General features: G+C 46.3%; 1 protein-coding gene and 1 long non-coding RNA gene across 51 annotated transcripts in view; both read right to left on the bottom strand.

Annotated features, from left to right (window-relative positions):
• Positions 1–26,294, bottom strand: part of NFIA (nuclear factor I A) — a 352,139-nt gene that overhangs the window by 185,783 nt on the left and 140,062 nt on the right. The window lies entirely within an intron of this gene.
• The window catches only part of LOC310903247, a 56,125-nt gene continuing 32,529 nt past the window's right edge, over positions 2,699–26,294 (bottom strand). The window contains exon 2 of the long non-coding RNA XR_014587380.1: positions 2,699–24,607. This is a non-coding gene — a long non-coding RNA (uncharacterized lncRNA). The remainder of the gene's footprint in view (positions 24,608–26,294) is intronic.

Below are 26,294 nucleotides of genomic sequence, written 5' to 3'. Positions count from 1 at the left end.
GTGATATAAATCTTCCAGAAAGAAGGGAATAGTAATCCTGGCAATAACAGTCCAAACTGATGTTTACACGTTAAAAAATTAACAGAACAAAATCAAAGCACATAAGGGAGACAACTGAGCTGCCTGAATCAATTAGTATTACTGTTTTAGCAAGGATATTTTCTGACAAACTCGATATATCTATGGTGTATATTAAGTAGAATTACAGTATTAATAGAACAATAGAGGGCATATATTTAGATTCTGGCAAAGCACTTTGTGCAAATTCTCATAAAATTCTACATACACAGCATTATTTTGTCTTGCTTCTGAAGTTATCATATAGACTGAAAACTTCTTGCAACATGTGAAAATTAGGAACAATCACCTCCTGAGCTGAACCTGCTCATTTAGTGAAATGCTCCCAGGAAAGGAAAGAGTCAGTAGGTGAGCTCCATCTTATTTAAAATCTTTGCTAGAAGAAAAATAGTACGGGAATGGAAATCGTACATAACCCTGAAACAGATGTTTGATGTACTTCCAGAAGAACAGAGACAAAGAAAGGTGCTAGAAATTTGGAAGCAGCCTGAGCACAAAATAAATGTCATTTCAGAAAAATGGACAGACACAGTAAGAAATCCAAGGAATTATCAGGACAGAAAAAAAATGAGGAAATATAATGTCAAAATAAGCATGTAAGTGAAAGCAAAGAGACAATTATACAAGAGTTTGCAATCTTACGTGGCTGTAGCAAAAGTCAGTGAAACTTCTGGGAGTGCAACATTTTAAAGAAATGGAAGATTTTGCATTACTTGGGATATTTAGGAGCAAAGTAGATAATCAGTGCTCTATAGGAAAGGCTGCGTACTGACAAGACAAGATCAAACAAGCCTTTTCCATCTCTAATTTCTTTGGCTTTACAGGAATGTTAAATAGCTTGAGATTTTTTTACATAATAAATATAAAATAAATCTAAGGATCTGCCTAAGTACACGATTATGGAAAATTATTTCAACTTCAATACCTGAAAGAGGAAGCATTTAGGAGTAAATGAATCAATAGTGAAGTTTCCCGTTATCATTTACAGGCTCTATTTAGAAATAAATAGGTCTAAATAGGCTACTTGGCATGGGGCAGCTGTAGGTCAACATTCTACATCAGACACTGTAATTTGCCATAAGTGCAGAGGTGCTCATTAATTACAGGGAAATTTGAAAGTATCCCTCAGGCCTCTGCTGTAGCTGCCAAACTGTTCAGTGAAGTGCAGGCACCCTCCAGGAAGTTCTGGTGCTGCCGCTGCTTTAAAGACATGATTGGGCTGCGCAGTACAAAAGATCAGCTGTCCCAGGATGGATATCTCAATTGGAAAAGCTATTTTATCGAATTAACAGCTATGGTGTTCTGTGAGTGCACCAAGTGCCACAGCTGCTTCCATGTCAGCATCCAACATCATCTGGATCTGCTGGCCCCACCGGCTTCCCCAAAACACGCTTCTCTGGCTCTCCCTCAGGCGACAGAGCAAAAATATGGGACAGAGCACCGCTAGAAAAAAATAAAAAATAAACAAAATATCCCTTTTTAGAGCGGTGAAGGGTGGAATAGGAATTCCAGACGTCTCCCTCCCTCAGCAATGCAGCTCCGACTTCCTCTTGGCCCAACCTGCCCGATATTTCTGGATCCTGGCACCAGTGAGCGACGGAGGGAACTCCGCACAGCGCCGAAATCCCGGGCAAGCCACCATGTAAACTCTGCACATCTTCCCTAATGCCGGCGGCTGGTATGTGCATGAGCCCTGGAGTTGTTCAAAGGTTTAAACTGCTCAAAAACGAGCTAAAATATTTAAAAACAAGGGGGAGGGAGGTGGAATTGCTTAGTGGACACATGCCAGACAACATCTCTTTAATTACATTTGGTTATGTTGCAACGCCTGCTTTTTCTACACCCTTAATTAGGCAAGAAAAATCAGGAGAAAGATCATCCCAATTTCTCCCCGGCTTCCTGGGTTAACATTACACAGGATCAACTACTGTACCTAAATGCCCTGTCACAGTACCTCAAGTGACCCTGTCAACTCTGAAAGCTGGTCAACAATCCTCTTAATGCTGGGGAGCACAAGCCACACTTTTAACAGCACTGCCAGGGAAAGATGCTAGCAAGAAAGTAAGATTCATTTATTGTTTATATTCCCCTACTCCCCTTCTAGACATAAAGAGTCCAAAGCAACCCATCATTAAACCTACACTTAAAAACAAGGGGGAAAAAGGCCTCAAAATGAGGTTGCCCACTACTGGGATCAGCCAGGAACGCTTACAGGGCTGGCAGAGAGACTCCAGGATAAGGCCAGCTCGACTGCACGGCAGCTTCGTAAGAATACGACACAGCAACGGTCTGTAGTTCAGCAAGCCAGCTACTCCTGAGGATCAAACATTTTAGATCTGCAATATGATAATGATTTTCTTAAGTTTTTACTTCTCCAAAGCAATTTCAATCACGAAACCTATGCTAGGTTTCACTTATTATTTAATAATGCTGTGTACTCAAAACTGAAGTTGATGATTCTGTTTTCTAAAATTGTGTCTTTACACAATATATAACGAAAATGCTTCAACTATTGCCTGTACGGCTTCCAAAGAAACAGTTTCTGCTCTGGAGCCACAGAAAAACTATTCTATTTATAGAAGTTCATCTATTTTTATAATATATTTTCTGGGACAGCTTGTTTTTGTTTTCTTTTCTTTTGTTTGTTTTGTTTCAGCTAGTTGGAGCATTTATATAAAAAAGCTGGGGTCCGTTTGCAAGTTGGTATAGATCTGAATACTTCAACAGCAAAGAAAGTGCAGGTTTTTTCGCCCGTTATGGGACTGAACCATCATCATGCTTAACTTGCTCCATTTGCATATCCGATTTTTCCATGCCTCATGCCATAATCACTCCTCTACGTAATGCTGCAATTTGCAACTGGAGAGATAATAACGATTTCATAAACAAGATTATAACTCCAGGTATTTAATAAAGCAACAGGAATGCAGGATTACAAAGGAACACTAAGGTACTGCACTGAAATTCCTCTGGAGAAATTAAAGCTGAACAAAAAAAAAATACAATAATTGAAAACAGATTTTTGCAAATTTTCCAGCCTTGTTCTGTAGACAACTATAACTCTTTAAACTGTCATTGGTAAAATTCCACTCCGATACTCCCCAGTCTGTTGCAGTGGGTGCCTCTAGCTTCAGCAGCTGCTTCCACGACTGCAGTGCTACTGCAGTTGTGTTCCTGCAACACAGGAGACTTTTATTGTCCCTGAAATATTAATAAATTACTTATATACAGGGGTCTAATCTAAAAGCTACTAATTAATCAGGTTTCGTTGAATTGCCTGGAAGTGGGAAGCTATTGAAGCATTTAGCATCTCGCTGCGTACACGTAGAGCTGACAAATGTGTTAAGAGCATCAACAGAGTTCAAATGTCAGATGCGGATCCAGACTGGCGGAGGCCTGCTAGGTGCAATGAACTCTCCCCCGAAGAAGTTTACTGTAAAGAGGCCAAGTTGTACTCTTAAAATAGACTGCGTTAGCTGGATCCAAGAATTACAGTCCCCTTGGCCAAAGGTGTACAGTTGGGATGACTTCTGCTCCCTCTTGTCAGACCTTCTTGAGCCCAGAACAGTCAAGGCTCTCTTAAATTAAGAGAAACTGCTTACAGATCTAGAAATTTAATGCCAAACAGGAACAGCTCTGAAAACAAGTTACTGTGGGTCAGGCAGTGGACTATACTGGGGAAGACATGAACTTTTAGCATGTGCCAAGCCTAAGTGGTAGATAAATGAATCAAAACGTTCCAGGACTCCGAATTATCTTGGAACTTCACATTTTGTTGACACACTTCATCTCTTGCCCAGGATGGAGCAGGGCTAAGCCCAGCCCCAGCCCATTGGTGCTGTGTTGGAGAAGCAATGAGAGCTTCCAGGGAATACTCTGAATGAGCCCAGCAACCACTCCAGAAGGGTCAAGATGGAGAAAACAAACGAAAATCCCTCCTGTTTCCCATCTGGCAAGCACAACCCACCCTGGGTGACAGAGAATACAATATCAGTGGTATTTCCTAACATAACGACTGGTCTATTAAACTGATTTGCAGGTAGTTCTGCCCTGCAGCCTCCTGCAAAAAGCAGCGAGAAGAGTCGCTTAGAAACCATTACGCTTTGTTTTGAAAATAACACAGTTACATTATATTTTTTAGCTCAAAGAGGTCATATTAATATGTATGTATATATATATCAAAAATATGTTTGCATTAACCTGCCGGCATTTGACTGCTCCAAAACACACTTCCCTTTAGTTCACATGTATTTTGTGCTCTGCCTCTTTCTGACTTTGGAATCAAGTTGGATGTTAAACTATTAGTTTTAATAAGTTCAAAACGTTCCTCCCTTCCTAAGAAGCAGAAATTTGCTGCCAACACACGGCTCCGATTCACAAGAATATTTATTGTGCTGATAATTGAACTCCAGTCATATGACTGAAAGAGGCTAACAAAAAAAAAAAAAAAGCAAGAAGCTCAACAGTAATTTCTAGACATCTATAAATTTCTTATTCTTTCTGCAGAGAGGAAGCTCCCTGGGGCTTTCTGGATAGCCTCAGTTTTATTTATCACCCACTCTCTTCCAATCTATGAATGTCATAATTCTTCCTCTTGCAAAGAGATGAACATGGCCTCAATCACACACGATCCTTGTATCAACCAGACATTGCTAAACAGCAGTTATGGTAATGGAAAATGCTGTGGTCTTGCTATCAGTTCTAGTTCCTGTTGGCTGAAAAGCTCAAATCTGAGGTCCAAACCAGCCTGTGGTTGACTCTAACCATTGCTGCCCTTTAACTGGGTGTTGGGAAGATGGGCTAGAACAAAGGCATTCTCAAAACGCCGTTCCTCCACTGGCGGTAGAGGGCATTGGGGCGGCAGGACACAAGTCTGGTGTCATCAGGACAGATCTTAAACTGTTCGTAGCATTGTAAAGCTAGTGAGTGTGAGCACAGCAATTTTTGCACTAAAAAAAAACATAAATACCGTATTACCACATATGTACTGTATTACTACAGCTCACATTAATAATAAAAAACAAGGTTTTGCCTAATCAAAGGTACCTGTGTTTCTTACCAAGTGCACACGTGCTTTGTAGCTCATTTCTTGCAAGGCACAAGAATATCTACTTCCAGGCTCTTAAATGGCTTTTTCAACTAAACGAGCTCCAATTGGAAAGAGGTCATAAATTTTCAAGAAGACCTCCAAGTAATTTTAAATATACTTTATTATTTTCACTTTACTTTGTCAATGATATTTTTATTACAAACTTAAAATACTTTTGCAGATTGATTTTGTCCTTAACAGTTTGGAAAATGCAGATTTTTTTTAGTGCCTTAAACAGACCTTAATTTAATACCACTATTTTTGGTTCAATCACAATCAAATCTATGTTTATAAAGCTTCCCTGTGTCCAAATAGCTTTCTGTGCTCCAGCACACATTGTTTAATATTTCTGCATTAAAAGAAGCTTCTTATTTTGCTCAGTCTAGGTGACTCTGCCAAGAAATATTTCTGAGCATGAATAAGCCATGAAACGTACATTCAAATTCAGATTAAAAATACGCATCTTTGAGCTTGGAATCAAGAATAAACACTTGGAATCAAACCTTGGCCCTATTAAGGTCAATGGGAAGAGTTTAAAAGCGAATTGTTTGCGATTAAGAAGACGTGGGCTCTAGCATCAGCCCTGTGCATGATCCAGATTCCAGCTATCACTGCCCTTTCTACACTGGCAAAATGGCAATAATGCCACCCCCCATTGTGGCAGATTGTTTTGGAGAAAATCAATTCAAAGTTTCATTTTGAATATACAAGAGTCACATGAACAGTCGCTAATTTCAGGAGTTTAAAAAAAAAAAATTCCTTACGCACCAGGTAGTACAACTGAATCCAAGCTGCACAGCAGGTTGTGAACTTCAAGATTGCTACTTTGAGAAAAACGACGTGTGATAGTTTTTACACTGAGCAAGGCTGTGGTTTTTAAAAATGTGCAAGCAAACTAGTTTTTGTTTTTAAAACATTTCTTTGGAGTAAAACTGCCTTGAATCTCCCTGAGTCACTGGTCAGATTAGGTCTCTGCATAACAGTCTTGCACATGGCTTTGATGCAGACAAGACCTGGACACTCACTTGCCTCTTTCAGTGCAGCTGTGCCAGTTCCTACTGACAGTTACTTTTCCTGAAAGTTAACTTTTCCTTTTACTTGCTCTTGGGCTTCAGGGGGGTTGCATTTCTGCTTTCTTCTCTCCTGCCAAACACTATGATAAGTCAAGCCTTGTTTTCCAAACAAACGGAGAACTTAGTATTAACAAACAAGCCAAGTCCTGCTGCAAACGGAAAACATTGATAAGAGAGTACAAAGAAATAGTCTCGACTACTGGCCACAATTAAACTTCTTTTCTAATGAATCATTACAGCTGAGTGCACACACTGGAAAATATTGTCATGGCAGATACCACCAGACCTTCACTTGTCGGTGGCCTGGGGTAAGCTTGGCTATTCAGGTCCCTTCCAATCTTCCGGAAAAATTTCCGGGGCATTCTAGCTTTGGGCAGTGGTTTCTATCTAAATGAAAGCCTCAAAGAACTACAGCCCAAGAACATTTCTCGCAACTCCTTGTGTGCTTTTTAAAGCCCAGCCTACAGGTTTTGCTGTTGCCCAAAGCCAGCTCTGGCCAGATCTTTACAGCAGCTTAGACTGGAATCCAGAAAAAAAAAAAAAAAAAAAAAAAGAAAAAAAAGAGAAAAAAAGAAGAAAAAAAAAAGCTCTCCAGTTTTGCATGGGATTGTCTTGGACATTTCAGCAATATTCAGTTCATTTTACGTTATGTATTTTTGCATATGTGTGCACTTAGTAGTAGTGAACAGTATCAGATGGCCGTGCACAAAAACAAAGCTCAGGCTGTTCTTTATAAGCTTCCCTGCATTAAGACACAATCAAAATGTCGGTGAGGTAGAAAAGCAGAGTCTAGGATGAGAAAGTTGGTTTGCAATGTAATCTTGAAACCACTTTGAATCGCGCTTAGGCCCTGATTTCTTTGGTCTTGCCCCTGTGGTATTTTCATATTGCCACTTAAATGCCGATTTTGCTATGGCTATTTTTGGGATGTGGATGGATGGCGACACGCTCCAACCAACAGCTTCTCAAACACAGTTAGGAGCCATGCATGAATCTGACTCTTTGTGGGATGCTGCAAGGTTTCCAGAGCTAAAGGTATGCCTTGTTTTGTGCTATTTCATTACCGTGCTAGAGCGTCATTAATACTGGAATCACCGATACAGTCAACTGAATCAAAAATAGTAAAGCCCACAGTAGTTTGTACTAAGGCACAGTATGGAAACATTAGAACAGCATCACTGGTGCAATATGTTGTGCATTATGCAGATCAATTAATGCCGAAATCAAATATGAATCAACGCACTGCACAAAACATGAAGGTAGAAAAAGCACTGGAACATCATCCAGCCCACCTGTGTGCCCAGAACGAGCCCTACAAAGACATCTGTAGTCCTTTCTCCTGCCTTCAGATGACTCAGACTGAAGGGCATTTAACGTTACCCTTGGGGAGTCCGACACATCTAGTGTGTTTCCTTGATGCTATGTTTTTAAGTTGTACTCCCAAGTCCCAACCTAAATTATCCTTCACTCTCCTTAGTGTTCACACCCTTCGTATCATCAAAGATCCTTCACGTCTTCTCCCTAAGGTGAGCTATACATATTTAGTGCCCCAGACTAAGATAACATTATCTTCAATAAATAGCATGTACATAAGGAAGCCATTGACTTAGAGGAAGTCTATCTACGGACCAGGCTGTTAAAGGAACAAGGACTGGGCAATCTGGCCTTAATCTTCATCCATAAATCAGTAATACCAGATACCCTCTGCAATTTCTCTTTGTTCTGACTTTCCCTGAGTATGGTCATTAGAGGTTCCAGTAACTGCAAATGCCGTCTTTTTTCTGTAAAGAACAAGTCAAGCAAGAGGACTGACAAATCCCTTTAAGACACCGGGATGCTACCACACAAACGACCCAGTTGAGAGGACTTTAGTGGATTCACTAAAGAACATTTGCTCGTGTTCTTGCTTGTCCAAGGCTGTCTCCATGGCCCTGAAAGGAACCTGGAGGCAGTCACTGAGACAGCACAGCTCCAGCCAGCGGGTGCACGCTACAGCAGGTAACCATGGAGGGAGAATTTTCATTACTGTTCATGGGATAAAAGACAGGGGAAAAAAAAATAATTCTGACCCCTAAATGAGGACTGTCGAGCAGGCTAGCATTTAATGGTTTGTAAATACAAACACAGAGCTATAAATGCATTGCTTGTTCCCACTGTAATCCCTTTTCAAACTGGTTCCCCTAATGAATATAAGGAGTATTGATTTTTAAACCCATGTAGGTTCTCAGAGACAATGCAGACTGACTTAATTATAATCAATAAAATTTACAGACAGTGATGCAACCCAGCAGAAATATTCCTACCAAAAAGTATAGCATAAGAATACTCCAGTTTCCCTACTGCGCTGCTGTTATATGACCTTAATACATATTTTATTATGTACAGAAGCCTGTCCCCACATCCATCAGAGGATCACCTGCATCACCACACTTCCAACTAATTTGGTAGTGTCTACAGTTACCTTTACATATCTTTAACAAGCAAAGGAAGAAGAAAGTTCCAGCAGTCTTTATAAGAGCTACTGTGAACATCCCTCTCCTTTTGGATATTTTCCCATCTTTTAATCTGCTTGCTCTCACCATCTTTATCTGAAGCTATTTCTATTGCACTGATAAAACACTAAAGGGCAGAGAGTCTGAAGGCGAGATTTGTCTCACCTAAATGTGGCTGTCTGCTGGTTGGGCACTTCCCAGTGAGGTGTCTCTGCTCCTTCTGAAGTCAACAATGAAAGCCAGGCAGTTGCGAAAATATTTTGCTGGGCTGAACCTGCCCTCGGGGAGTGCCTCTCCCATCTCACCAAACAACAGAACCAGCCTAGACAACCTCCTTAGACCAAGCACCCAAGTTTTGACAGACAAACTTAGATGAGGTGAACCTAAGCGCAAAATATTTGGATCACAGATTCTGGGCAGAGCAGAGGTGGAATGAGAATATGATTTAGTAGAGACTAGGATTCCCAGAGCATCCTTCTTGAAGAAGCAGTGAAAATCAATGGCAGAAGGAGGAATGGGGCAGAAATCTAAATTCTGGCTTCTGAAAATTGGCTTCTGAACCTGCTTTGTTCTGGTTTGGCTAATAAGCTTTCAAAACCTGTGTTTTGCAAAGTCCTACCCTGTTGATAAGTCCTACCTTGTTGATAACACCACTTTGCACCTTAAACTGTAGGTAATAAATCTTATCTCAGCCTCAGCTAAGTAATATCACCAGCCAGACGAACCTCCTGAGATAATGACAACCTTCTGATCAACGTGGGACCACACAGTCACTTTGCTGAGGGTACAGAGCCCAAACAAAAGCTACCACGAAGGATGTGGGCTAGGAGGACACAGTCATTACTGCGCTCAATAGTTCTACAAGAAAATAGTCTGCCTGCTGTCTCCCACCATCTAATCTCTGCAAAATTGCTGTATTACTAATTACCAGTATTAAATTTGAGAGGAAACAATGAGTATAAACTGTTTGACCACTCACGTGGCCCGAAGTCCACCTTTCTCTTTTATACGTGGTTTTGCATCAGCTCTTTATTAATGGCTGTGACTTTCTCTCCATGACAAATGAGTTGGTGTTGACAGTATAGGCTATCCTTAAGTGTTGAATAAAATCTAAGTAAAAAAACAACAAGAAGATACCTTCTTTTGTAAATATCTTTCAGCTGGCACAGTAAATTACATTGATTCAGAAGTGACTCATTTCCAACGCGGCACACATTAGCAGCCAGTATTATTCAATTTGAGATTTTAATTTATAACATACTCTTGGTAATGTACTCCCAATACATTCCTCACTTCCCTACCCTGTGACTGACAAAAGATGAAAGACCTTTACTGTATAAATATTTTATATTAAACCCTTCACTCTGCCGTATTTCTTCCATTGTCAGTTCCCATTTGCGAATACTATACATTGTCCCCAAAAGTGCTGATCTAGGCGCAGGGCATGTGCTTGCACGCAGCCCTGCAGCATCCGTAACCACCGCTCTGCTGCCGGGGGAGCCAGGGGATGCCCCGTCCGGGGTGAGCTCTGCTGGCCGGGGACTTGGTCACCTTCCAGGCAGGTGGCCCCGGTCCCACAAATGCATTTGGGGAGCCAGCAGGGAGCAGCAGTGACAGCGGCACTGGAAACCACCATCCCTCACCCCTGCTCCTGCCCCTTGGGGTGCACACCGGCGGCTCTGCACGCCTGTGCCCGCCTTCGGCCCTCGACCTGGGTGAGAACGAGAGTAAAAATGCCTCTTCGTTAAGTAAACGTTTTATGCACTCTCCTGTCACCTTGTCTCGGGGTGAAACTGTCAGCAGGCAAGATTAGATAACTTGACCTAAATCGTACTGGAAATCTGTGGCAGACCTCAGCTCAGATCTCCTGACATCCTGTCTCGTGTATTACTGACGAGACCAACCCTAATCTAGTATGAGAATCCTTTTCCAAACGGTTACTTAGTAAGGGCTAAGTGCCACCACCAGACATCCACAATAAAGCCCTCCTGGCTGAGGCCAGCTTTGGCTCCTATATCTGAATTAAATCATAGGAGAGTTCTAGCCATCAGCCACATACATTGCTTCCCCTGACACTTACTGCTATTCTTGCTTGTTAAGCACTCGCTATCTAATCCAAAAACACTCTCTGCCCCATGAAGTGCGCAAAACAGAAGTTATTTATCCTGCTCTGGGCCAGTTCTTTCATCAAATTAAAGTTGCTGTTTATTGTCTGGTCATTATCACAGGGCAAAACGTCCCTCAGCCGGCTGTTCTGATGTCCGTGGTCATCAGAAGGGCTGTGTCGGGATCCCGCAGTCTGGCTCATGCAGGTATTTCATTGCTAGATTTAAGGCAGCATGTGTGAATGCGTTACCCTACTTATATACATAAAAAATAATTTCAACAGGGCTAAATTACCTTTATTATCAACCCTGGTAATTCCACTGCAGCCATTTTCTTGACTGATGTATGGAACACTATGAAATGAATCCTCTGAGAAGAAGATGGAAAAAAACAAGACAGTGATCAATGGATTCAATTAGTTACAGTATAATTCTACCAAGATGAAAAAGACCAAGACACAGCGCAACTTCTCCAGTTCAGCTAACAGAAGTTACAGAGAATCTTCCGCTAGTTATTTTTTAAATTCCCTGCAACTCCTAACCCATCCAACGCACGGGGAGAGGAAATACCACCAGTCCTCAGCAAAATACTGGCAGTGCAGAGAGGCTGTGCCACAGGTGGAGGCTCCCAAAGAGTGTTTTAATGGACTAGATACACATTATGTCTGTATTTCTTCACACATAGAAAGCGTTATAACAACAGAGAGATTTCTCTAATGACAACAAAATAAAACCTCCCCAACAGCACATCCACGCAAGAAATAACAATGCTGTCGCTGCGCTGCGGAGGAGCAAATTTCTCTCCCAACAATTCCCCAAACGTTTCAGAACTCAGCCTTCCAGCATCGTTGGCGCACGACGCCAAGAAAGCAGGTTCCCTTAATGTGCAGGTCATCGGCATTACCCTTTGACGTCCCTGCTCTGTGCTATGTGACACCTCCTTGTCACCGGGGTCACCCGGCACGGCACGGCACGTCCCGGCAGCCGATGCCATTTGTGGTAAGCGAGCCGGCCGCGGCGGGGCAGGGAGGCTCTGCGAGAGCGCGGAGGCTCGGGTTAGTTAATCACGTTATTAAGATCTTCATCGCCGAGAGTACTTAGCACATGGAAATGGTCGGTTTACAATATCGGAACGGAGCAATCTGTATATTACGCCCGGGACATTACCGCACCAGGAAATATGTAAATGTCATCATCTTAAAAGATAAAGGCATGTACAGAGCAGGGCTTTTTGCATGTAAAGGAAACAAGATGAATGAATAAAGCTGATCAAATGATTAATAGAATCCATAATCTTAATCTTATTATTTCTAAAGAAGAAAAGGCCGTTCAGTTAAGAGCTAGTCGTCTCCATTTCATTAAGAACAATTATATTCCAACTGATCAAGATCTACGCCGTGCAGCCCTCGCAGCAGACGCGTTTTTATATTTCCTGTCACTTCAGCAAGACGAACAAAGTCGCCGGTGATTCGCGACACGGGGGCTCGGGAGGTGGGTGCAAGCAGCCCCCAGACCACGGCGCTGGCCACGGTGACTTACAGCCCCCTCCAAAGGCGACAACGAAAGGCGAGCGCGCGCGTCTCAAGACGCCCAAACGCTCGCCGCGCTATCAACGCGAAAAGGAAAAGAGAGCTTATAAAATGTTTTCACACCCTGTTGGGTTAAGAGACAGTGGGTATTAATCCTACGGCTGCTACACCAAGCTTCCTCTTTGTGGTCAGCAGAGAAGCTGTGTGGTTGGGCGGAAGGAGTCCAAAGGCATTTTTTTTCCTCTCTCTCTTTTTTTTTTTTTTAAATCTGTGTTAAAACAAGAGAAAGTGGACCAGTTACACAGCAAAGCAAAAACCACAGCCAGCCCTCTCTGCTGTTGCTTTCCCCCTCAATGTGGCCTACAGCGATTCTGCTTTCCAAAAAAAGGTTTAATTTAAACCATACAGTGCTACAAGCTGCCACGTTTCCAAATTCCACATTCCTTTCTAATCTGTGCACTTCAGAACTGACAAATTCTGCTTCCAACGGTACCCAGACAAACTGCGACGATGAAATTGCTGCAAACCAGCCGTTCCCTGGTGGGGGGACGAACGCCGATCCCCCCGGCCGGCCCCGAGCTCGGGCCTTCTGCTCAGCTTTTAAAATCATCGTGTTTAAGGGGCCGGATGCAATTTTTGTACAACCCAAGCTCTCTGGGGAGACTTTTCACACAGCGGGGAAAGCGTTTCCAGGACTCGGGGGGGAATTCCCAGTCTGGTATAAACCCACAAAAGTCCCCGCTCGGCTTTGCAAAAGCACTTTGTGCCCGCGGAGCCCCGGCCCCGGTGCTCCGCTTGCAGGAGCCCACGTGTGCAGCGGGGATGGCTGCTCTCCGCGACGCTGCCCCAAAACGTGCAGCGTGGGGAGGGTACCCTCAGTTGAAGTTAAATCAGTGACAAGCTCGGAGAGGAGGAAAGAAGGAGTCCTGCTTTGTCCTGGAGCAGGAAGGGCCCTTGGTGACGCTCGGACGATGCGAGAGGCGCCCAACATTTTGCACCCCCGGCAGGAGGTGTGGAGAACCCTGCCCCAGGCTCCAAGGCCTCGTTGCAAAGCCCTCCCGCGGGAGGGCCAAGACCTGGGCTGGAGAAGGAAGAGCCCTACAGTGGCTATCACGGCCCCTTTGGGGACACAGGTCCCCACCCAGCGCCACGCTGGGACAGCCTGGAGGAGCGCCCGGGCCAGCACTGCCACCCTGAAAACTGCTCACCCGTGATTTCTGGCCCACAAGCGAGCACTTTGTTCACTTCTGGCCCTGCTGCAGCTCCCCAGCATGTACCCGTACGTGCGAACTGTCGACGTAGGCTGACAGCTCGCGCCCTTCAGTAGCCTCAGGGCTCTCATCTTCGCCGGCACTCAGGCAACGTTATAATTTTAGGGCACACACACAACTATTTATTGCATCTCCTGCAAACAAACCGTAGCAATCTGCTGCACAACGAGGCACAGGAGTAACGAAAAGGCGCTGAGCCGATGTGGTGCCATTGAAAGGGAGGAAGCGCAGCCCGCCTGGGCTCCCGCACCTGCTTTCTGGCGGGGCTGCATCCACCATGCCGCTCCTCCTGCCAACCCGGAGCACAGGAAAAGCATATGTCACATCTCAGAAATCATGGCATTTTCAAACTTCGCTTTTTCTCTTTGCCTTCTGCTTTCTGCTCCATTAAAGTGCAGGCAAGGAACATTTTCAGGCTTTTCTCAAGAGTCAGAAACTCAGCCTTTTTTCTTTTTTTTTTTTTTTTCATGACAGCTGAGATGCACATGTAAATCTTGGATACCTGCAACCTTAAGGAAACCATCAAATGTTGTGAGATTCACCGTAAGAGCAACGGCATGGTAACAGCACGCATCTTAAACCACCGTTTAAATCACTGAATAGTTCAGCTCAATGTTTACTTTCAAGTAATGTCAGAAGTCGAGTGTAGAAGGCCAGGTTCTTAGCCAGTGTAAATCCATTTAAGTCGCAGGCTCTTTCTCTGCTCCAGAATCATTGTGTTTATATTCAGGCAATGCACTCGACAGGCACCAGATGAACGTTCTTAGCCTCAGCTCAATGATTTTTCTGGAAATGGAAAGAGCTTATATGTGGGATCGCTGCCAGGGTAGGAACTCTGGTTTTCTAAGGTTGTGATTTCCAGTAGGAGCTGGGTCTGTATTTCCCTCGTGCTCCTTTGAAAATCCAAGGCTATGTTAATAAACTCGATAAGGTCCTTTAAAAAAAAACAAAAAAAACCAGAAATGGTATAAAACTGGCACAGAATAAAGAGCTATATTGATGCAATGCATGCCTTAACAAGTCGGCAAAACATTCAAATTTAATACCAGCATAAACCTGAATTTTTATCACAAGTGCCAGGGCAGTCCAATAAGGCCTTAAGTTTGAGTAAATGTCAGTCATTCTCAGTTGTCCCACTGGTAGTCCCATAATGGGATGTGCTAGCCAAAAATGGAAAGGAGGCACAGCATCTGCTTATGTTTAATTTATTTTTGCATTTTGGCGTGTTGTCCCAGGAGAATCAATGTTTTTAAGTGGCTGCATCTTTTTGAGCCAACTTGCTGTCCTTTGCTAACACATCAAGGACATGTTTCTGGAAATGGAACATGCTCCCTTTGAAACCAGAGCTGTACAGGTATGGCAACCTTACGCTTTAAAAATTTAATATGTGTTTTTAGCATGAAATTCCCTCAGTTTCACTCAAACTGAACTCCAGATCCTCCCCTTCGACAAAGCCATAATTCTCATTAGCAGCAGTTAACGTGCGCGGAGAGAAGGATAAATCCCTAAGTAGAAAACTCAACCCAACAGAAAGCAAGGTGGCTCAGTGCCCTGGCTAAAACAAAGCACACCGGGCACCCAAGTCCACGCAGTGCCTGGATTCACACACAATAACTAGCAGCTGAAGCCAGCCCACCGGTGTTAATTCCTGCCACGTGTCTGCGGGGAGTGCGGCGCGAGGCCGGCCGTAGCGTCTTGCACCGGTGGACCCGCGGAGCAGCGACTCAACAGCACGGGAAGCGAATGACGTGTTCGTGTTCAGGTGGTGAAAATAAAGGGTAGAGGGGCTTGGTGCACGCTTTCGGTTTTCGAATGCTAATTTCGTTTTAATAACAAGCTGCTTGTTTAAGAAGTAGGAACGGTTCTGGAAACACAAAGGTGCACGGGTGTTGTTACAAGTAAAATAGGGCTGATCGGTAGTTTTTTTAACAATTTGGTAACAAGAAAAACTGGTCGCATGCTGGGACGTTTTATGCCAAGTCTCAGCCAGAGCAAAATTTTATGGCCGAGTTATAAACCCTTGAAAATAAGGGTTTATAATAGAAATGCTGACAGACCCTTAATTATAGCAGCACTAGCGGGCACTGTTGTAACAAGGCCCACATATTTTCCTCTTTGATCATTATTTATAGGATGCATTGGAAATCATCCCATTTACAACCGTAGGTGGAGTTTTATCCATTAAGAAAGGGGAACGCAAAGTCCGCTGCCGGAGAAAGCCGGGGCTTTGCCTCCCGGCGCTGCCGCCGCGCTCCAGCCCGGGGCTGCCGGCAGTGACGGATGCCTGCGCTCCGCCGGTTTGTATAAGGGGTTGAAGTTCAGGCTGGTGCAGTGCAGCATTCCCCGGGACCTGCTGCCTCTTTAGGCAGGCGATTAATCACATGATCGATAGACCATATGATTAGGCACTAATAGCTGATAGGAGGAGAGAATAAACAACCATAAATTTGCTTTGTACCGAGTAATCCAAGTGTAAGAGAGGTCAGATAATGGCCACATAAGGTCATGTTGCCTAAGGAGCCCATATGGGAAAGATGGAAGATACATACATTTTTAAATATCTTCAATTACTATTGCCTTGCCGGGCAGGATTCGGGCTGCCGATGCTCTCTTTGAGCACGGTCACAGCACGCGGGCAGGGCTCCTGAGCAGGCTGATAGCAAAAAGCGGCAGCCTTCTCCGCATCACGAAAAAGAAACAGCCCCGAAACCTCAGTTCGTGCGATGGTTTCAAACTAAACATCCGCGTTGGCTCGCTATAATTTAATTGACACTGGGAGGTCCAGGTCATCGGCTCCGGAGCGGTGCCTTTGCGAGAGGCCGGGGGGACGCGGAGGGACCCGTGCCTGCTGCCCTGCCCCGCTCCTTGCACCTCGGCTCCCGCTGTGAGCAGGGCGCAGCACCCGGGCAGGATGCTCAGCGGGAGCGCTCGCCTTCGCCGGGCCATAAATCTCCAGCTCCCCGCCCCTCGCCCTCCCTCCGGCCTTCTCTCAGGCTCTCCTCTTCCCCTGCATAAAACATGGTCTTTTCAGGACTCAAGATGCAAACCAGGTTTGCAGCCTTTTTTTTTTTTCCTTTTCTTTTTTTTTTTTTTTACAGTAAACGTACCCTTTGTCTCTGGCAACGGATTTGAGAAGAAACAAAAATGGCTGGGTAAAAGGAAGAAAAAATACTTCAGTCACCCCAACAAAGGCAAGGAGTTTACAAACCTTCCCCGTCAGCGCCTGGGCGCAGGAAAGTACTTACTTCATTAAGCTGAAACAAAACTCGACCAGTAAAACCGTCAGCTCCGTCGGAGACAACCAGCAGGCCCCTTGCCGCATGCTCCTGATTGACCATCAGCAGACTATGGAAATCGCTTTTTCTGCCAAACAATCATGGGGATAAATGCCCTCCTTTATCTTTGGGGCTATTTCTAAACTCCCCTTTCTCAACGCCGGGACATTCATGGGCTGCAATCTCATTTCGTTGCTTCTCAGCGTCAGTGGGAAAGCGCGCTGGCGGCCGCCGGGCTCCCCTGCCTGCGCTGACTTCCCTGCCGTCCCCCCTCCCTCTGTGCTGAATGTGTGTGTAACAACACAGCCTCGTGTTTGCGACCGGGAGGCGAGGATGCTGTTTGCCTCCGTTTTTAAACGAAGCTGTGCTTCAGATATTGCGTAGGCTCTTGAGTTTCAAAGCGACTCAGATTTGAGTGCTCCCACAATGTCAAGCAATTCAAAATCACTGGAGTGCTGCAAGAACCGTACGTGCACTTGACTTTGTGAGTGAGCGCATGCGGTGCAGACCTGGGCAACATCACCGCCATACTCCCAACTCCCTTTTTTAGCATCTCCCGCGGGTATGGCAGCGCCGACCTCCCCAGCCGCCCGCTGCACCCACCTGAGAAGCTCCCAGTCCTCCTGCCTGCAGCACGTGGGGTCTGGGCGCAGGCGCGGGGTCTTCAGGTCTTGCCCTCCCCTGCTTTGCTTTGGAAGAAAGGCTTCTGCCACTTAACGTAAACACACTTTACTTTGAAGACCCTGCACAGATGTATTAAATTAGAGAAAGCACCTCAATAATTTGGAGAATAATGTAACCACCGAGCACGAACACAGTCGAGTGCTTCGACCACAAGCTCTGTGACCTCCATCACAGGCACGGCCACTTCCTTCGCTCTGTAAAACAGCACCGACTTTTGAAAACAATCACAGTAATAATAACTAAATGCTAACGACCTATCATGCAATTTTGTACTTCTTTGCACACTTCTTAACTTCAGAGCGTGTTCTCTTGCAGTTCCTGCTCTTCTTTCTGTGCTGGGTGATGCCGTAGGAGCACCCGCGTCCCCGTCCCGTCCTGCCATCACTCCCAGCCTGGGAGGCTGCAGCCTCCAGCTACGGAGCTAAAGGCAAGTCCTCCCCAGAAACGCCTACGATTGACTTTAAAAATACGTTTACTTTTTGCATTTAGCCTTCTTGGCGTTATTTGTTCAGTTGTATCCTGCCTTCGCTGTGTGCTGAAGAAGAAACACAACTTTGATAACTATCTCTTACCCTTGCAAATAATATTCATGGGTGTAATTACATTTCACTCCACCGGTGCAGTTGTCTGGTTTATCCAGCCAGTGCATCCTTAGCCATCTGCTCTCTGGTTTAATTTTAAACATTAACCTCAGAGTAAAAGGGTGTTTCCTGTGATGAATTCATTCAGAACCATATTTATTTGTGCCATAAATAAAGAGCGGGAGAACAAGCTACAATTATTAACAAAAATATGAAATATTACTGATCTGTATGGCTGGATTCATTTCTGTCTAACTAATCTTTTCAGTTTTCATCAGGAATTCAGCTACGGATGAGGGAAAGGATATACATGTGAGTGTGTACTTTCCCCTTCCCACCCTCTGCTCCCCTTGGTGGTTAAAGCCGCCGGAGCTGTTCTGCGATGTGAAGTCTCACGTGCTCCTCAAGGATACTGACATTTATTTAATTAATTTCCCCCCCCAACTTACACAGTGGGCCGGTATTCAGAAGCGCGCATGAATAATGCAGATTTCAAAACCGCATTATTACAAAGGATGTCAAGTTCACACACTGTCAACACTAATAAACCCCCCAAAGTGCTAAAATCCAGGACTCCCCCCTAGCCCCTCTGTGCCCCCTCGCAGGCAGGGCCAGTCCCAGCCATGCGCCCCGAGGGCCGGCACAGAGCAAACCCTGCAGAGCCCAAACGGGGACCAACCCCAGGGGGAAACCCAGCAGCTTGGGTTTTATACCCCACAGGCGTCACCGACCCCAAACCACGGCTTCCTCGCTCTCTGTCCTTGTGTGGTCGTGTCCTGCAAGCCCCAGGAAGCCGCCGGGCCGGGCAGGGGCAGGGGCAGCCCCGGTCCCTTCCCCGACCACTTGCAAGCTAATTTAAGATATGGAAAAACAAGTGAGCGAGACAAACACTCGGAGGAATGGGGTAAGAGTAACAAGGTCACATTGTTACGCTGGCAGCCATTGCCAAACTTGCAAACTATCCGAAAGTTATTTATATATAAAATAATTAAAATCAGCTGTCCCCTCCTGCCATACCATCTCGCCAGCGCAGGTTTGCTCGTGCCTTGCACGCCGTGCAGCGGGGAAATTTTGGAGCCGCAGCGGAGGTGGCTGGAGGGTGCAGCTGGACCGCAGCAGGGAGCAGGGCACACACGGGCACCTTCTCCCCGGCATGGCCTCAGCCAGGCTGCCACGCAGGGAACCTTTGTAACGAGGAGAGTAACGAGCATAGTGGTGTGCTGGTAGCATGTCCCCTGGTCTGGTGACGACATGCTGACCATCAGCATTTCCAGACGGAGCTGTGAAATCCATCAACACAAGCCCATGAACTGGATCCTGGAGCTGAGCTCCATCCCGAAGGCTGCTCACTGCCCACAGCTCGGCTCTCACCCTGGAGGAAGGAATCCCGGTGCCTCGCAAAGCCAAGCTCTGCCATGCCCTTTTCCTGACTCCGTGGAATACCTTCATCAGTCCCGGCATCGTTGTGAACGAGAGCAAAATGCAGAGAGAAGCACGAGTGCTTCCGAAGGTGTGTGCTAAGGCACTAGTAGTGCTGAAGACTTTAGCTTCTACCAGCACATCTGAGATGTGCTAACTACCCAAAGGACAGTCAGTCTTGGCCCAGCATTAGAGTTACACCAACTATAAATAGGTGACCCCCCTACATTTACCACAGATGAAAAATACCACAACATCCTTGGGTAAAATTGGGGTAGACCTGTGTAACTGCGCTCCACCTGGTGAGTGCTGTGCTGCCAGACACAGCTCACCCACATCTCCCTACCCGAAAATGTCTAAGGCACCCACAGCAGTGGAACCACATATTTGGGTTAGAAGAGGGGTGAGACACAGATCGTTTTAGAGACTAGAAGTTGGAAGGATTATTCGAGGTTCCCCAAACCGTTTGAAGTGCTTACATGAAGAGCGTCACCAACGCACAGCACTTTCCAGCCTCATCCTGAGCACATTTAAGGAGGAAAGCACAAATACTTTAGAGGCCCTCAAGCAGACACCTCCCTGGACATGAGCAAGACTCACGCTTCGACAAAGGAATAATGACTGTCAGGAAGCTTCTCCTTTCTCCAGCTCACAGACGGGTAACACGTCACTCACAGAGTGACACGGGGAAAAGCCTGTGGCACAGCTCAGGTCAGCCTGTCCCGCCGGGGCATCACCCTCTCTCATTCCCCTGCTAACAGCAGGCAGCCAAGCCTGCTTCACAGGTACGGACGGGTGAGGAGCTGCGCTTGACCGGGGCAGATAAGAGGAGATCAGGATGGCAAGAGGTCACGCTCGGAGACACCCCTGATCTCTGCCCCGGGCACAAGGTCTCCTGCTCCTGCTGCTTCTCTCTCACCTCACCTGACACGCGGTCAGAGCAGCAGTCACTACGGCGAGCAGGCCCCGTGCCCAGCTCTTCTCGGCCCGAGTATGGGTGCTGTCAGCAGTGGAAAGTCCCCATGTCCAGGCCCAACCTCGGTGCCTCATGCTGGCTACAGGGGATCGAGCTGTTCTCCAGAAGCTCCAGGAGCTTTCACCGGGTGGCGAAAGAAGGTCTGCGGGCGGCAGGCCGGCCCTCGTGCCCCCCGAACGGCAGGCGGCCCCGTGTGAGGCGCGCGTGATGCAGACACACTGAGACAGGATGTCTTCCCGCAGAAAGACCGAGTAAATAGTGGATAATGACAGGATTTCTATTATTGATGCTTCAGCAAATCATCTTGGATCCTCGGAGGATCAATTAATCATCGGGATTGTCAACACCCAACTCCATGTTCGAAGTTTTTGCCATCCAGCTCTCTCATCCTCCCCTACACACAAATGATTCTGGGGGCACGGTGCCAAACGAAGCGGAAAAGAAAGAAGGGGAAAGAAAGCACCGAACAGAGAGGCTGTTGTCAGGGCCGGACCCTCGCGTTGGCGAGGAAGATCAAATGCAGCTGCCCCCATGGCTGCATGTGGTTAAGCCCGCCGCGCCTGAGGGCAGGCGGGACGGGGAGCAGCCAGGCAGCCTACGACGGGCACAGATAATTAAATCATCCGATTGCCGGGCAGGCCACATTAAGAAGCTCATCGGTTTGCATGTGGCCCCTTGCTGTGGCCACCCGTGAGCTAAGTCTTGCCTAGATGCTAGTAGACAATTAAGACAAATTGTATGGCTGAAGATCAGACTCGAGCACTGCCAATGCCCTTGCCTGGAAGCTCCGCTGAAGAATGAGGGCACATGTGTGTGGGAACCAAAGCTCGGAAGAGAGCTTTTAATGAACAACGTGCCAGCACTTGTTGCCAGAACACACTCTTCATTTCAGCTCTTGGAGAAAACAAAACCCTTAAAACCAGAGTTTACTACATTTCACTGATCTTCAATATGGCTAGAACTTCAGGATGCTTCTCCTCAAGCTAAGTTTGTATCAGTGAAAATATGCTTCTTGTTAAAGAAACTATTTAAAATGTGGAATCTAAAATCAAGCAAAAATAGCAGACAGTATGTTCAGCTTCAAAATTGGCTTGCACTCAACCAAGTATACCATAAACAGAAGGCAGAACTGACTATTTTTATCTTAACAGCCCTTGGGTGATTAAAATTTGGGGCCAGAATAAACAATTTTTTTCCCCATTCCTTGCAAGAGAATATGTGACATGGGTTTGGAGTCCTTTCTAATTTTTTAACTCCCTTCCTAGCTATGAGTTGTTTGCATTAGAAATGTTCCCATATACCCAACAGCATAAAGGCTGCCTTGCACCAGGCACGGTATGAATTATAGGAACACACAGACCACTGTGCCCTGCAGAGATTACCATGAGAGATAAGCCAAAGACAACAACAAAGTGCTAAGAGGGAGCAGGTGAAAAGTTAACAGGGCAAGAACACACAGACACGCAGTGAATGTGGTTTTTCTTCACAGGGAGCGTGTGGTGTCACGGCCGAGCCCTGTGGCCTGAGGACACCCGGGAGGTGAGCACCACAAGGCTGCACCTAGGTCAGAAAGGACCAGATGGGGCCAGGGGAGGTGATGGGTGAGGAGGACACAGCTTCGTGATCAAGGGGCAATGGAGGCTGGAGGAGGAAGGGAGAGGGGGCAAAGGAGATGTGCAAGTGCCAAGGGAGAACGTGTCTGGGAGTCAGAGATGAGACACTTCAATGGAGCAAGAAGTAAATGAATGGATCCGTAACACAGGACGGCACAGCCAGGGTCAAAGGCCAGGGATAAAATCGGGTATCTACATTAGAGAGTTTTGGATGGCCTGGATGGAAGAGATTGAGAAAATCCAGGCCACAGAATTTACAGCTTTGTAGCAGCCGGGACGAGTGAAAAAGAGCAATCATATGTTGAGGGATGGGCAAGGCAAGAGAGAGACGGGGAGGTACAAATTGTTTGCACGTTTGCGGAACAAGAAGTTGAAGATGGAGCCCAGGTTTTGGCCATCAGTTGGCAGTGGTTCCAGCAACAGGAGGAAGGAGAAACAGTGATGGGAAGAGGAGGAAGCAAAAAAAAGTCAATTTTGATGGTGTTAAATAATGCTGATGATTTAACTACTTCTGAAGAAGTAGCTACGGAGAGGCACCGAGCCGTGGGACCGAATGGAGGGAGGCAGAGCAGGACAGGAGCAACGGGCTGGGCATCACCAGAGCTGAAGTCGTGGGAGCAGAAGCAGCTGATTCGAAAGAAGAGGGAGCCTAAGTGGGGATTTTGGGATACCTCCAACACAACGGGATGAGAGGTTTTGACATTTACTGAGCTAAGGCATACATTTGGGTTTCTTCACGGCAGCAGCTGGCAGGTTTGTTGGGACACAAACCAGTGTCAACCCTCAGAACTTCCTGCAGACCTTCACAAATGTGCCTTCCCATCTTTTCATTGCAAACTACACATTTTAGTACTTAAAACATGGACACTACGGTCCAAACTTCGCAGTGTAGGAACCGCCGAGTCCTGCTGTGAGGACCACCCCAGCAATATTTATTTATAAATAACTAAAAAGAAAGATTTTCTGAAAAGATCCCTTAAAAGCTGCACAGATGTCCAAAATGAGGGCAGAGACGTGATATACAGCAGGCCCAAAGAGTTCATAGTGAAGGCACCTGACACAGAAGACATTTGTGTTCCTGAATAGCATTATTCTTGGGAGCTAAAAAGAGCAAAGAAGTGGGAAGGAAACAGGGATCACAAAGGACAGGCTGATTTAAAGGCTGGAGAGCAAGCGCCTTATCGCTGCCTCCAAAAAGGATGCTAACAGTTTCTGCCCCGCAGTTAGTAGATTTATTTTTAGTCATCATCTGGCTTCCCTGATCACCAAAGATCAGCTTACTTTATAGGAAATAAAAATAATCATGGGTTAGGAGAAATTATCTGACAAACTCTTTTTTCTTCATCCCCTTCTTCCTTTCTTCAGACACTGATCACCTTAAGTCAAACCCATTGAAATCCGTGGCGTTATTTTCTCTTCTTTTAAGTACAATCATTGTTCATAACTTCCACATCCAGCTCGGGGCTATTCCTCCAGTTTAGCATGTTCCCATTCGCACTGTGTCAGCAGAAAGGGTTTCTTACTACAGAAAAGCCGTTGCATGTGCAATAAACAAATAGCCTTTGACACACTGGTTAATTATATCAGTTAGCGACAATCTCACATGCATGAATGCTGTGCTAATGAAAACACTCTGGCATGCAAAGCAGGATGGATCAAGACATGAAGTGTCCAATCCTGCAAGCTCTAACAGTGCAGCCCACGAAACACAACAGGACTTTGTAGTTCAACTTAGGAAGAGCGCGGCTGGATAGGAACACCGTAAGGTCCGACTCTAAACCAAGTATCATCTAAGTTTCTGGTGCTGTATAGCTTGGTTTCACGTAAAGGCAGCTATACGTTAAGAATATAATCCTGCGCTGCTGGTGACAGTGACAACACAGATTTCCATTAGCGTGTAGCCAGCGATGAAGACATCTGTTCAATACAACGTCTGTATTTTCTATAAGCAGTAGCTCAGCTCCGTGCTGAAGAGCACGGACCCAAACATGCCTCTCAAGCTCTCCAAACCAAGCGCTCTCCTAAATCACATTTCCCACTCTGCACTCCACCCAAGCGAAACCCAAAGCAGAGCCTCATCCCGCAGACTTCGTCTGCATCCCTCTTACCTTCCCGTCATCATGGCCAAGCGGACAAGCCTCGAGCCCCTGCTGTGGCCAGAGCGGGGTCCCTTGGGGAAGGGGCCTTCATGTGACAATCTCCTGTCCCGTTTAAACCTGCTGTGGCCAGGCTCCATCTCCAGCCCAGGAGCCAGCTGGGTGCCTCAGCCCCCGCGCACATGTGCTGCGCAGATGGACGCGCGGCGCGCGCGGCTGTGGCCAGCCCGGTGCGTGCTCCCTGCACGCTCGCTGTGCAACCAATTTGTGTGTTTACCGCAGCCATTTGTCCAGGACTTCTGAACGTCTGCAGCCAAAAATGTGGGCTAATGAAAAAAGAAATAATAAATGGAGGTGAAAATACAAGAGGAGATGTGCAGGGAGGGCTACACAAATGCGATTGCCATCACCATATTCATTCACGTTGCCAAGAGCCCAGCTGGATGGGGACCTCTGCACGGACAGAGGAACAAGCTGCCCCTTTGCTGGCGTGCTTCAGGGTCTCCATCACTTTGGCCAAATCGACCCAGAGGGAAGCCCCTTCTTCATCTTTAATTGCTGTTTCCTCTTTGAGCTACCTGGGCTCCTTCCTCTCGCCAACCCCTACCGCGATACGCGACCAGCCGAAACAAACAGCGTCAGTCCTCAGAGCCCCAGTCTCCTTCCATCCAGTAACACTATGCAGAGCTAACCACAGCCTTAATGTACTGACAGTTAAACTGCTTTTATCTCTTTTATTTTCCACAAAGTTCTCACACAATAATCCCCCTGTCATATTTTTTACCAATAAAATATATGAATAGCTAATCTAGTGGCTAACTTTACAGTGATATGAGATCTCCCCTTGTAATGACTTCCAAAGTGAAATAACAAAATCCCCATCAAAGGCAATCTTTTTATGACGGCTAGAAAGACCGTCTCTATCCAGACACTTGCCATCAGTTTGGCTTTAACTCCCTTCTCCCCTTGCATGACTGAGAAAATGGACTAGCCCTAAATTTAGGATAAACACATGATTACTAGGCATTTAGCAACAGAAAACTTTCCCTACTTTGTTTACCCTAGGCACGTCCAAGTGGAAAAGCCAAGGAACACTCTTCCCCACCTCCCTTCAGCCGTGGATAAAACCCACGCGCCGCAGAAGAGAGGTTTCTAATGAAAATTGGCCCTTCTGAGCGTGCAGTTGGTGGCAGACCCCTTGTTCAATAAATTACATCACTTTGGGCCGTGGCAGCACGGGAGCGCGACACGAGGCGGCGAGCAAGTGTGTGTCTGGTTTTGGCACCGGCGGAGCAATCATAAAAAAGCACTTTAATGTTTACAATGAAGGCTGAGCTGTGCCCAACGCCCCGGCGAGGAGGGAGGTGTGGATGCTCCCGCCTTTGTGCTCGTGGGCGAGCACCCAGCAGCCGCTCCACTACCTCTGACATGAGGCTGGAGGGGTTTGGGGAAGGTCCTGAACCTGCCATCGGCACCTGCTGGGCTTCTTCACTCTTCACACAGGGTATTTCAGCCCTGCTCATCTGCCCCTTCATTTCCTTCACCGTTCCCACTAGCTAACAGCTTCCTAAAGAGCTCCCTGGATGGTCTCTGCAGTCCCCAAATCCTGGTGCTGCCGTGGCTCTGCTCCGGACCTGTAGTTCTCCTCCCTGTCTGCTCCAGCTGATGCGAGGTTTTTGGGGCAGGGACTGCCCGTCTGCACCCAGTGAAACAGTGCCTTGTTCTCCACTGGCCTTTGGAGAGCAACGTGCAGATGGGTACGTCAGTAATCTCTCACATTTACTTGTCATCCCCATAAAGGCAAATTGCAACTGATTGCCCCTTACTTCCCCCTAAAGCCCTCCCTACCAAACGAGACCTCAGGAACCGAGCGCAGCTCTGCAAAGCCCTGTGTTTAACTACAATTTACTGATTAGCTGCCAGGCAGTGCATATCACAGGGGGGATCACGTTTCACCATTCTGATATATTTTAATCCCTGAATAAGTAATCAGATGCTCCAAGCACTAACACA

This window comes from Anser anser (genome assembly GCF_964211835.1).
Source record: "Anser anser genome assembly, chromosome: 8".
NCBI classification, from domain to species: domain Eukaryota; kingdom Metazoa; phylum Chordata; class Aves; order Anseriformes; family Anatidae; genus Anser; species Anser anser.
Note: the sequence above shows the minus strand (reverse complement) of the source record. Positions and strands in the feature narration are given on the sequence as shown.